Source organism: Narcine bancroftii, chromosome 1 (genome assembly GCF_036971445.1).
Source record: "Narcine bancroftii isolate sNarBan1 chromosome 1, sNarBan1.hap1, whole genome shotgun sequence".
Lineage (NCBI taxonomy): Eukaryota > Metazoa > Chordata > Chondrichthyes > Torpediniformes > Narcinidae > Narcine > Narcine bancroftii.
The window spans coordinates 123,680,319-123,691,005 of record NC_091469.1 but is presented as its reverse complement, the minus strand read 5'-3'; the positions used below and the strand labels follow the sequence as shown (position 1 = coordinate 123,691,005).

Below are 10,687 nucleotides of genomic sequence, written 5' to 3'. Positions count from 1 at the left end.
CTTATGAAGTTGTTTAAGCCAATATTACAAGAACTGATTAACTGGCCTATATCAAAACACTGTTTGAGAGATTGCTTTCTAAAAATTTTCTCTCTTTTCCTTTGCTCCTCAAAAACACTTTATTGGCAGCATAGCACTTTTGGATAGGCTAGGCTAGTGATGATCTTGTTCTAATTCATCCATTTTTTAGCTACTGAAGTTGGATTCATATTTAAGAGGATAAATTCCTACAAGTCACGAATAAAGATGTGTCTCATTCCAACAAAACAAACATTTGCAAAGAGAGAAATAAGAAGGTTCAGTCTAGTACAATATGGTTTCTAGAATAATAATTCCAGGGTCCTATTTCAAGTTCAAATTCATTATCATCTAACTGTACATACAGAGCCTGATGGTCTCTGGACCATGGTGCACACACAATACACAGCATGTTGTAATCACATATAATTTAAAATAAATATGTAAGATTACTTTGGGATGATTTACTTGGAGAGTAAAAGAAAGGAGAACATTCTGATGTACTGGAAAACATTTTCTCATCAACTAATGTCACAACCACTGGAAATTGTTTAGCATGTCCTTCATTTTAGAGCCATTAATGGATTTTGCTTTTCTATAATGGTCATATTCATCTGCACAATTGACACCAAATGTACATTCTATTGTTTTAATTGAAGTATAAGCATAATTATTTTCTCATTATAAAACTAAATACAATGGTTCTTCCATTTACAATGGTGTCTTGTGGTTATGTCCTATTACTGTAGCAATTATCTATCTGTATAAATCTGCTCTTTCTAATATCCTCCACTTCTACCACTTCATATTTCTAGCTTAGCAATCTAGCTGCCGGAAAATTTCCTAACTGACTGCATAGAATTTCATTTTAGGCGGTGTGATAGGACAGATCTATCACCAATGTATATAGTGTATATAGTTACAGTATCTAGACTGTGCTTACAGCGATTGGCTGAGAGCTTAGCCACGCCTACTGTCTGGGCCTTAAAGGGTTGTGTCCCTAGATAGGTCGGATCATTCCGGACTGGTCGGCCACCTGTGAAGAGCTCCTGTCTTTTGCTAATAAAAGCCTTGCTTTGGATCAACAAGTCTTTGATTCTTTCGACGAGCTCTACAGGCATAACATTTTGAACTTCTAATTATCAAACCAAGACATCTTATCAAGGTTTCTGCAGTTGAACTTTAAAAGTATACTAAAATTAAATTTGACTTCATCTTTTACATAATGCATCAGGTATTCAGAAGAACCTTGGTCTTGGGCTTTAGGTCAAATATCAGTCCTGAATGGGCAAGAAGAAAACACACGATTTGATTTGTGTTCCTTCCCTGGCCTGGCCTCCCTGCTCCAGACACTTGTTGACAGGTGGCAGGTGAATAATGGGAAGCAGCAACGTTCTCCTGCTTTGTGGTGCTTGCCATTATCATTGCACTCACTTGCACTGTTTCCTTGTCAGTCAATTGTGCAGCCAGATGGAGTTGTGTCATTAGAATGCCAGAACAGATGAAAGCATCTTTGTGTCCTTGACATTTAATGCAATTACTATTTTATAAAAAGATATCCTCTTAATAGAGCATACCATTCTTTTAGGATCTTAGAACATTCGCTGAATAGTCCATTAACTGATCTTGCATAGACAGCAATGTCAACTTACGAATAAAGCAGTGATATTGGAGATTGAAGTAAATAAAGTTTTATCCCTGACTAAGAATGCACTGAAGTAATTAAGCAGTAATTATAAGAACATACATCCCTGCATGTTTCATTCGTAGGCATTCACTTCTGTTACCACAGGGCTTAGGTAATGTTTGTTCCAAGGGAAGAAACCGTTACAATTCTTGAGTGATTATATCAATGTACTGTAGCGTGCGCGCTACCGCAAAGTGGGGAAAGAATGACACACACCCAAGAAGTCGAAGTCCAAAACTGATCTATTGCAATGGCAGCTCTACTTATATTCACTTCCTACTGCTGATGACATGAGTGAAGTCACGGCCATTGCTCATTGTTTCCTGCCGTGCAGGTGGTCACTTGGGACGAAGGTTGTTGGCCCCCGCGGGGTCTGCACGGTCACCGCGTTCATCAGTATTCTTGTGTTCCAGTTAGTGGGCCGCTACAGTACAAAAAAAAGGCATGGAGTTAAGAAAAAAGCTTCAGTTTTTCTGAACCTCAAAAACTGACAATTGTGCTTCATGCTTTGATTTAGATTGATCCACACCCAGTTTAAAATCACGATTTCTTTGATTAAGTAGTGAGATTTTTCTGAAATAAATATGCTTACAAAAATGATCTTGTAGTATGTATGTAACAATGGCCTAACATCCTTATCTTGGTTCGGTAGTTCCATCTCTTTCTTGAAGTCTCTGGAAATCGATGAAATCTTGCTTCACTTTTAAGTCCTAAGGTTTTGCCATAGGTGGGCCGGGAAGTGTCTGACAGAACAAAAGGGTGGGCCATCTGCACGACTTAGGCAGGGCCTCTGAATACTCCCAATGCATGGGTTTAAAGTTCTCAAAGTAATCCTGAAAACTCAACTACTTTGAGTGGTCATGGGCTTTATCTAAAAAAATAGGTATAAAATGTTCCACCTTTACCAATATGGTCGCAAGATTTCACAGAGTAGAAATTAGATACTGCAACAAAACCTTTATGCATATAGCAGTATTATCATATCCTCCAATGAGTTTCTTATGCAGGATAATAATAATGCAATGGAAACTAATATGATGATATCCTTATTTATACATTATATCTAATAATTGTTTGAATATTTTTAATGAGAAGTGGCATCTTCAGAGACCAGGATGGAGAGGTTATTAATCACAAAAGTGTGAAGGACTTGAATTAGTATAAACAATTTACTCAGGATTAATGACTGAATATTTTCTTGGGTAACATAGCTCCACATGATGCTAGATTGACATGTGTCCCATTATGCCCTCAGCACATGTAGGAAAACAACTATCAAGTAAAGGGCCAATGGAAACCCAAATTAAAATTGTGGTTCATCATATCATTTCTAATTGATGTTTTAATTGGTGTATTTCTTTTTAAGATCAAATCCGGCCACAAAGGATATTTTCATTTCACAGTTCATGAGTTCCAAGTCACTGCAGGTGAAATCATTTTACCCAACATTTCTAAATCCAGATCTTCTTTTCAAACTCATGGTTTACTCATCTCCACGCCTAATCACAAAACATGAGCCAGAGTGGAATGGTAGAGATGGGGAGAGTGTGGCTGGCCGTGATATCATGGCAGAATTTGAGTGAGGGCTGCAATATAAACCTGAACAAACTTCTTTCTTTCTCTTTCCAATATTTTTTATGAAATTGAAGTTCTACATCAAAAAATATGGAGTATATAAGTATACTTATTAAAAGTCAAAAACTAGTGCATTGCACTTAGATCATACCAATTCATGCAAGGTACCCCAAGTTCTCAATTAAACAAATTATATTACAGTAGTATTTTATTCTAAAAAAGATCTAAACCCAACCACTATCAAAAACAAACATGTTTGGCAAATAGAGGAAAAAAAATTCCCTATCAAAGTGATACATGACTTCTGTATTCATATCATATGAGAGATTCTGAAAATAATTCATAAAAGGTTTTAAAATTTAAATTCAAATTAGAAATTGAGTATCTAATCTTCTCTAAATTTAAGCATGACATAGAAACATAGAAGATAGGAGCAGGAGTAGGTCATTCGACCCTTCGAGCCTGCTCCGCCATTCAACGAGATCATGGCTGATCTTAAAGTTCAGTACCCTGTCCCCGCCTTCTCTCTGTAACCTTTAATACCCTTATACTGAAGAAATAGATCTAATTCCCTCTTAAATATATTTAATGAACCTGCCTCTACTGCCCTCTGTGGCAATGAATTCCACAGATTCACCACCCTCTGGGTATAGAAATTCCTCCTCATCTCGGTCCTAAATGGTTTGCCTATTATCCTCAAACCATGGCCCCGGGTTCTGGATTTTCCCATCATTGGAAACATCCCATCTGCATCCACTCTGTCCAGTCCTGCCAGAATTTTATATGTCTCTATGAGATCCCCTCTCAATCTTCTAAACTCCAGCAAGTACAATCCCAATTTGCGCAATCTTTCCTCATAAGTCATTCCTGCCATTCCAGGTATCAACCTGGTGAATCGCCTCTGCACTCCCTCCATTGCAAGAATATCCTTCCTTAGATAAGGTGACCAAAACTGCACACAATACTCCAGGTAGGGTCTCACCAAGGCCCTGTACAGCTGCAGTAAGGTATCCTTGTTCCTATACTCAAACCCTCTTGATATGAAGGCCAACATACCATTTGCCTTTTTAACCGCCTGCTGTACCTGCATGCTGGCCTTCAGAGACTGATGTACAAGTACCCCTAGGTCTCTCTGCACTTCCCCATCTCTTAATCTATTGCCATTCAAATAGTAATCTGCCCTCCGGTTTGTATTACCAAAGTGGATAACCTCACATTTATCCACGCATCCACATGATGCCACGTAGCCATTGAGTAGGAGTAGGCAGAGTGACATCCTTCCAATCCAAACATCTTCAAAAAGAGTATAAGAAAAGGGTAATATGGACATGGAATGACTGTTCACATCCTTCTGGAATGGCAGGAAGCCACTGGGATCAAATCTGGTTTGACCACTGAGATGATTAATCCTGTTACTTTGCTTGAACCATGTTTTCTGTGCCACAGGGGTCAGTGCTCGGCCTGCAACTGTTCAGAATGTACATTGACCATCTGGAAGAGGATACTGTGTGTAGTGTACCTAAGTTCGCTGATAACACTAAATTGCGTGGAAAAGCAAATTGTGCTGAGGATATGGAGAGTCTGCAGAGAGATATAGATAGGTTATGCAAGTGGGCAAAGGTCTGTCAGATGGAAAACAATGTTGGTAAATGTGAAGTTATCCACTTTGGAAGGAAAAAAAAATAGAAGATCAGATTTTTATTTAAATTGTAAGAGACTACAGCAGGCTGCCACGCAGAAGGACTTGGGAGTGCTTGTTCATGAATTGCAAAAGGTTGGTTTGCATGGGCAGCAGCTATCAAGAAGGTAAATGGAATATTGGTCTTCATTGCCAGAGGGATTGAATTTAGGAGCAGGGAGGTTATGCCGCATCTATACAAGGTACGGGTGAGACTGCATCTGAAATATTGAGTGCAGCTCTGTTATCCTTACTTGAGGAATGAGGCATTGGGTTTGGAAGCAATGCAGAGGAGGTTCCAGAGATGGGGGGGGTGGTGCAGGGGGGGTAGCCTATGAGGAGAGATTGAGTCATCTGGGACTATACTTGTTGGAATTTAGAAAAATGAGAAGGGATCATAAAACATTTAAAATTATGAAAGGCATTGGTGGGGGAGACTAGAAATACGATACATAGCTTCAAGATTCTAGGTCGATGAGGAGGAACTGCATTTCCCAGAGGGTGGTGAATCTGTGGAATTCGCAGTTCATTGAAGGAGAGGCGGCTACCTCAGTAAATACATTTAAGACAAGGTTGGATAGATTTTTATGTAGTAGGAAAATTAAGGAAGTTGGGGAAAAGGTAGGAAGTTGGAGATGAGCCTATCATCAAACCTCATTGAATGGCAGAGCAGGCTTGACAGGCCCGATGGCCTACTGCTGCTCCTATTTCTTATGCTCTTATGTAAAATGGTTTCAAGTCTATGGCAACATTTGGACTGAACTTTCTTCTCCTTGAATGACTTCTACTAGACTGGCTCTGATTTACCTGGTTTCCATCCACTACAGCTAATTCAGCTCTCAGGCTTGTACAATAAGCTTCACAAAAGACATTTTTTTCCTCATAGTTTGTCTTGGTCTTTTTACGTAATCTGACCAAATTATGATCACTGCTTCCTAATTATCCATTCATGGCCACTTTCCTCACATGTTCATCTTTACTCCATTCAAATGGTTCCAATATTAATCCTCTGTGTGTAAAAAGTGACTCTTAGCCTCCACCGTTGCATTTGTGCTGGATATATAAAAGAAGTTTAGTGGGCAGAACGGTTAGCATAATGTTATTACAGCACCAGTGACCCGGATTCGAACCCGGCACTGTCTGTAAGTAGTTTCTATGTTCTTCCCGTAACCACGTGGGTTTTCCTTTGGGTGCTCTGGTTTCCACCCACCCTTCAAAAACATACGGGGTTTGAAGGTTAATTGATGTATTTTGGCGGCAGGGGCTTTTATGCTGGAAGGGTCTGTGGCCATGCTGTTTCTCTAGATTAATCAGAATGTTATGCGTGATGACCCCCTCCCCATCCATATTACTGCCCATCACCTTTGTACCTCAGGAATGTGGCTACATATTTGCATATCCATTTCTGACGAGCGTTTTTATATCTATTGTGCATCCTAATAGTATAATTGCCCCCTCTCTGTTCTTCAAGGTAATTCACATTGATTCATTTGTTGTTCACGCTCCCATTCTCCCCTCCTCATTATAGACTTCTGTTATTTTCATCAAAACACTAGTTTTTAGCAGTATCGGTTTCACTCAGATTGAATATTTTTACGTCAATGCAACACACAGATGTCCTTGTGCTACATTAATCTGGCATTCTAGCCAGCCAAGTTAGGTATAATTGGGGAGCTCCTTCACTAATCATCAAATTAATGACTGATGACATCAAAGTGACTGGGGTTTGATTTTAATATGTAATGAATGCATACTCCACTCACTGCACTTTGTTGGAGAAATCATTGCTCCTTTAGAAGGAGAAATTGTTGCTGCTTTAGTCGGAAGTTCTGTGTGTTGTTTCTGGGCTGTTTCACTTGAAGCAAATGGTTCACTACATGCTCCTGCAAATCCTGCAGTTCTTCCAATTCATTGGCTCATATGGTGGTGTTAATAAACTGGCCTTACTAGTACATAAATAGTGTTGAATGACTGTTCTCTCCAAATCAATAATGAATTGGTTGGTGTGGTATTCTGGAAAAATCCTATTTGAAATATTGGTGCAGCAGGGTAATGCTGTGGGAAGATAGAAGTCTGGTAATGCAGCGCTGTCAGAGCTGCTGGTTTGGAGTTGGAGAGAGCAGGGAATGGAAACACAGCTCTTCTCTGGCGGAGTCTTACCGCCCAGTCCTACTGCCGATGGTTAAAGGAGCTGAAGGTGCTTCATTTAAAATCTTGCAACTGCGGGGCCTTAGCCAAAGATGGTGGCGTTTGTGTTCGGCAGCAACCTTGAAGGGTTGCAGACTCCTGGGGAGCAGCGGACTGGTGCAGGGCACCAATAATGGGGAGAACATTCCCCCCCCCACTGAGGAGAAGCAGATGAGATGTCCCTAAGGACAGTGACGACAGTGGTAGACCTGCAAGGGGCTCTGCAGCTAAAGGACAGACACAGGCTGCAAACTGTTGGCAACTTATGGGTGGAACCCACATAGGCTACTTGAGACTTGAGGTCAAAGGACTCATACCAGGTTGTGAACTACTGGAGACTAGCTTATGAGAAGTAGGTATCGGAACCAGGATTTGAGAGGATGTTGAGGGCAAGAAGGGCTCCCGAACAGCCTTGGATGCTGAAGGCTTCCTCACCATGCGGGTAACTCTGGGGCTACTCTTTTTTGCTGCTCTTTCTCTGACTGTGTTAGACAATGTTAATGGTGAATCTTTGTCTGCCTTATGGCAGACTAAAGAAAATTTTGTGTCATATTACATTTCTACTTTATTACATGACAATAAATAGCACCTGATCTGATTATAACCTCAGATGTAATGTGAATGAATTTGCCACAAGGCAGGGTTTGTTGGTGAATAGAGTTATTTAGCATTGTCCACCTTCACATTACACATAATTATGCTGTTCTATGGAGTGACTTCACCCTGAAATAGCTAGGTGACTGCATCCTATGTTATTCTGGTACCCGGCTGGTTAATGAAATGAGGATTGGATGCATTTTTTTGGAAACCATTGAGATTTGCTAGCCAGTTTTGGTGTCACAATAAAGAATGAGATATTAATGGTCTTCATAAGAATTAACCCCTTCTGACAAACTGTTAACAAAACGTACCATATTGGTTATGAGGTCAGCTGAACTATCTAAAATAAACCGAGCATACATAATCGTGCAGGGTCAGGGTAGCTGACAGTTAGGTGAGTACCTAACATTACCTACTTGAAGATGTAATTGCAAAAACCATCCACCACAATTTTATTTTAACATTGGCTTGATGAGATGAATTACATGGTACAAAACAAAAATTGATGTGAAATGGATTTGATTTGATCAAAGTTGATCTGGTGCCCCCTACTTTATTGCAAAGTGTGAAAACTATATTTTGCAGTAAACAAAATAAATTCATTTTTGTAGTGCATTAGTGCATTCTATAATTCATTAAAATTTCCACTCTTCCCCCCCCCCCCACTTTCCACTTGTTTGCAATATAACGTATTTTACAATTTTTATTAATTTGTGTAAACTGACACTTATCAGCGGAGCATTAATCGACATTAACTTCAATATATTCTGACGAAACTGACTGACATCAGTGTGTGCTGTTCATCAGTCATAATTTAGAACTGTTTTTAATTGCATTAAATTTGAATTAAGACATTCAGTTTTTAGCCATTATTTTTCATAAAACACTTTGAACTGAATTTTAGTGGGTCACAAAGCAGGAGAGTTGACAAATTGAAGAAATTATGCAAATTCCATTCATTAAAGTTCAAATGGAACTTTTAACTCTTCACGTGCTGAATTTTGTTCACAACTTGCAATATTCTACCATTCTTGTTCAATTATACATCAACTCGGTAACTTGATTTAAGATGTATTTCACAATGTGCAATGAACAGTATTGTCAAAAGGGGTGCCTGTCCCCAGTCTTAGAATCCAGAAGGAAAAAAAATCTTTGACATTATTAATTTGACATTTTATGTTTTAATTAGATTTTAAAATAAACATTAGGGCTTTTAACAGCATAGTGCTAAATGGGAATAAAGTGCTTTTTGTGGTTTCTTCTCTGGTGATGTGCACACCTGGATAACCACAAGCTACTCAACCTTCAATTCTAACATCTACTATAAAAACTATTCTGCTTACAGCAGAGGTCACTGAAACAAATAACATAAATGGGTTAAAAAGGAAATTAGGTGCAATTGGAAAAGAAAAGGGATGAAAGAATATGGACAGTTGGGATTAATCTTTGAGAAGGAACGTGCTTGCTGGCTTAATTACTTTTTCACAATCCTTCAACCCCTTATGCTTGTACAGCTATGGAATGATTCATCCACACAGAAGAGCAATCTCCTTCATTTTCTGCACATCTTAAAGTTTGGATAGACGACTAGACCAATACTCAGATCATGAAGCAAATTTATCTCTGTAACTGAGCTTTGACAGAAAAAAAAAGTCAAAACTACTTTGTAGGCCTTGACCCAATGGGCCTGATACTCAGATATGATTTGGTCATGGGAGTGTAATCAGAATACAATGTGCTTCACATTTGCAAACCTCCACAGGTAAGATCATACCTGCAGTTATGTAAGAGGAATTAACGTGCATCATCTGCCCACAGCAATTGCTTTTTGCTGGAAACCATAGTTGGGGGTTAGGGTTACAAGGCTAAAATCCATTTCGCTTTTTCAAAAAATGGGAGGTGAGGAGATGGAATGTGCGTGTGGATTTAGGGCTGAATTTAGGTGGAAAGCTTTGAAGAGAGAAGCCTTTATGGTTGTTCCATTTCTCTTGAATGTTTATTGAACATAGCTATCAATAAAAACTGATAAATGTTATGTTCAAAATCTTCCTTAAAATCTACACTTACCAATGGCACCTGACAGCTATTCAAAATATCTTCCTTTCCCCATTCTTTGTACCATCTTCACACAAGGGGGAGTATTATGGGATGAAGTGACAAAAGAATGTTGTCATAATCTATCAAAGGCATGAATGATAAGAGCCAAATAATTATGAGAACCCATTGTCTGAAAACATTGATCTGAAAATTATGAATGCAGAAGTCTGTATTGTGCCCAAATAATTGACGAGGAGCTCACCTTTAAACTTCTCTGGAACATCATTAGAAAAGGATAGGGAGCCAAAAACCAGAAATGTCAGCCATAGGAGTGAAAAGAAGTTAAAAAGCCAAGCAACCAGAAGTCAGGCTCATGGGTGCAGACTGACTTGAAAATTGTTTGAAATGGGTTTTTGTCCAGGATGTATTCGCATTTCCTGAACAAAAGAGCTTGCTGGGCTATCCCTGAGGATGCTTAAGACGATGGCATAGATAAAGCAAATGGTCATAGACGTTTTTCCAGGGAAGAACATAGAACATAGATCTTTTAGCCCTCGATATATTTCTATTAAAAAATGCCTACCTAGAAAATCCTCTATTTTCCCTTCATCCATGTGCCTGTTTGAGAGCCTATTAAATGCCCCTAATGAATCACCTCCACCACCATTCCTGGCAAGGCATTTCAGGCACCCACTTTGTGTAAAAACCTTACCCCTGATGTCTCCCCTAAACTTTCCTGCCTGCACTTTGTGCAAAGGTCTTCTGGTGTTTGCTATTCCTGCCCTGGGGACAAGGCACTGGCTGTCCATCTTATCTATGCCTCTCAGAATCTTGCAGACCTCTATTAAGACTCCTCCTATCTTTCTACACTCCAAAGAGAAAAGTCCTAACTCTGCTAAATGTGC

At 39.3% G+C, this 10,687-nt stretch overlaps 1 long non-coding RNA gene across 1 annotated transcript in view; it reads right to left on the bottom strand.

Annotated features, from left to right (window-relative positions):
* Nucleotides 1-345: 345 nt before the first annotated feature.
* Nucleotides 346-10,687, bottom strand: part of LOC138763622 (uncharacterized) — a 51,139-nt gene continuing 40,797 nt past the window's right edge. Inside the window, exon 2 of the long non-coding RNA XR_011357684.1 lies at nt 346-2,129. This is a non-coding gene — a long non-coding RNA (uncharacterized lncRNA). The remainder of the gene's footprint in view (nt 2,130-10,687) is intronic.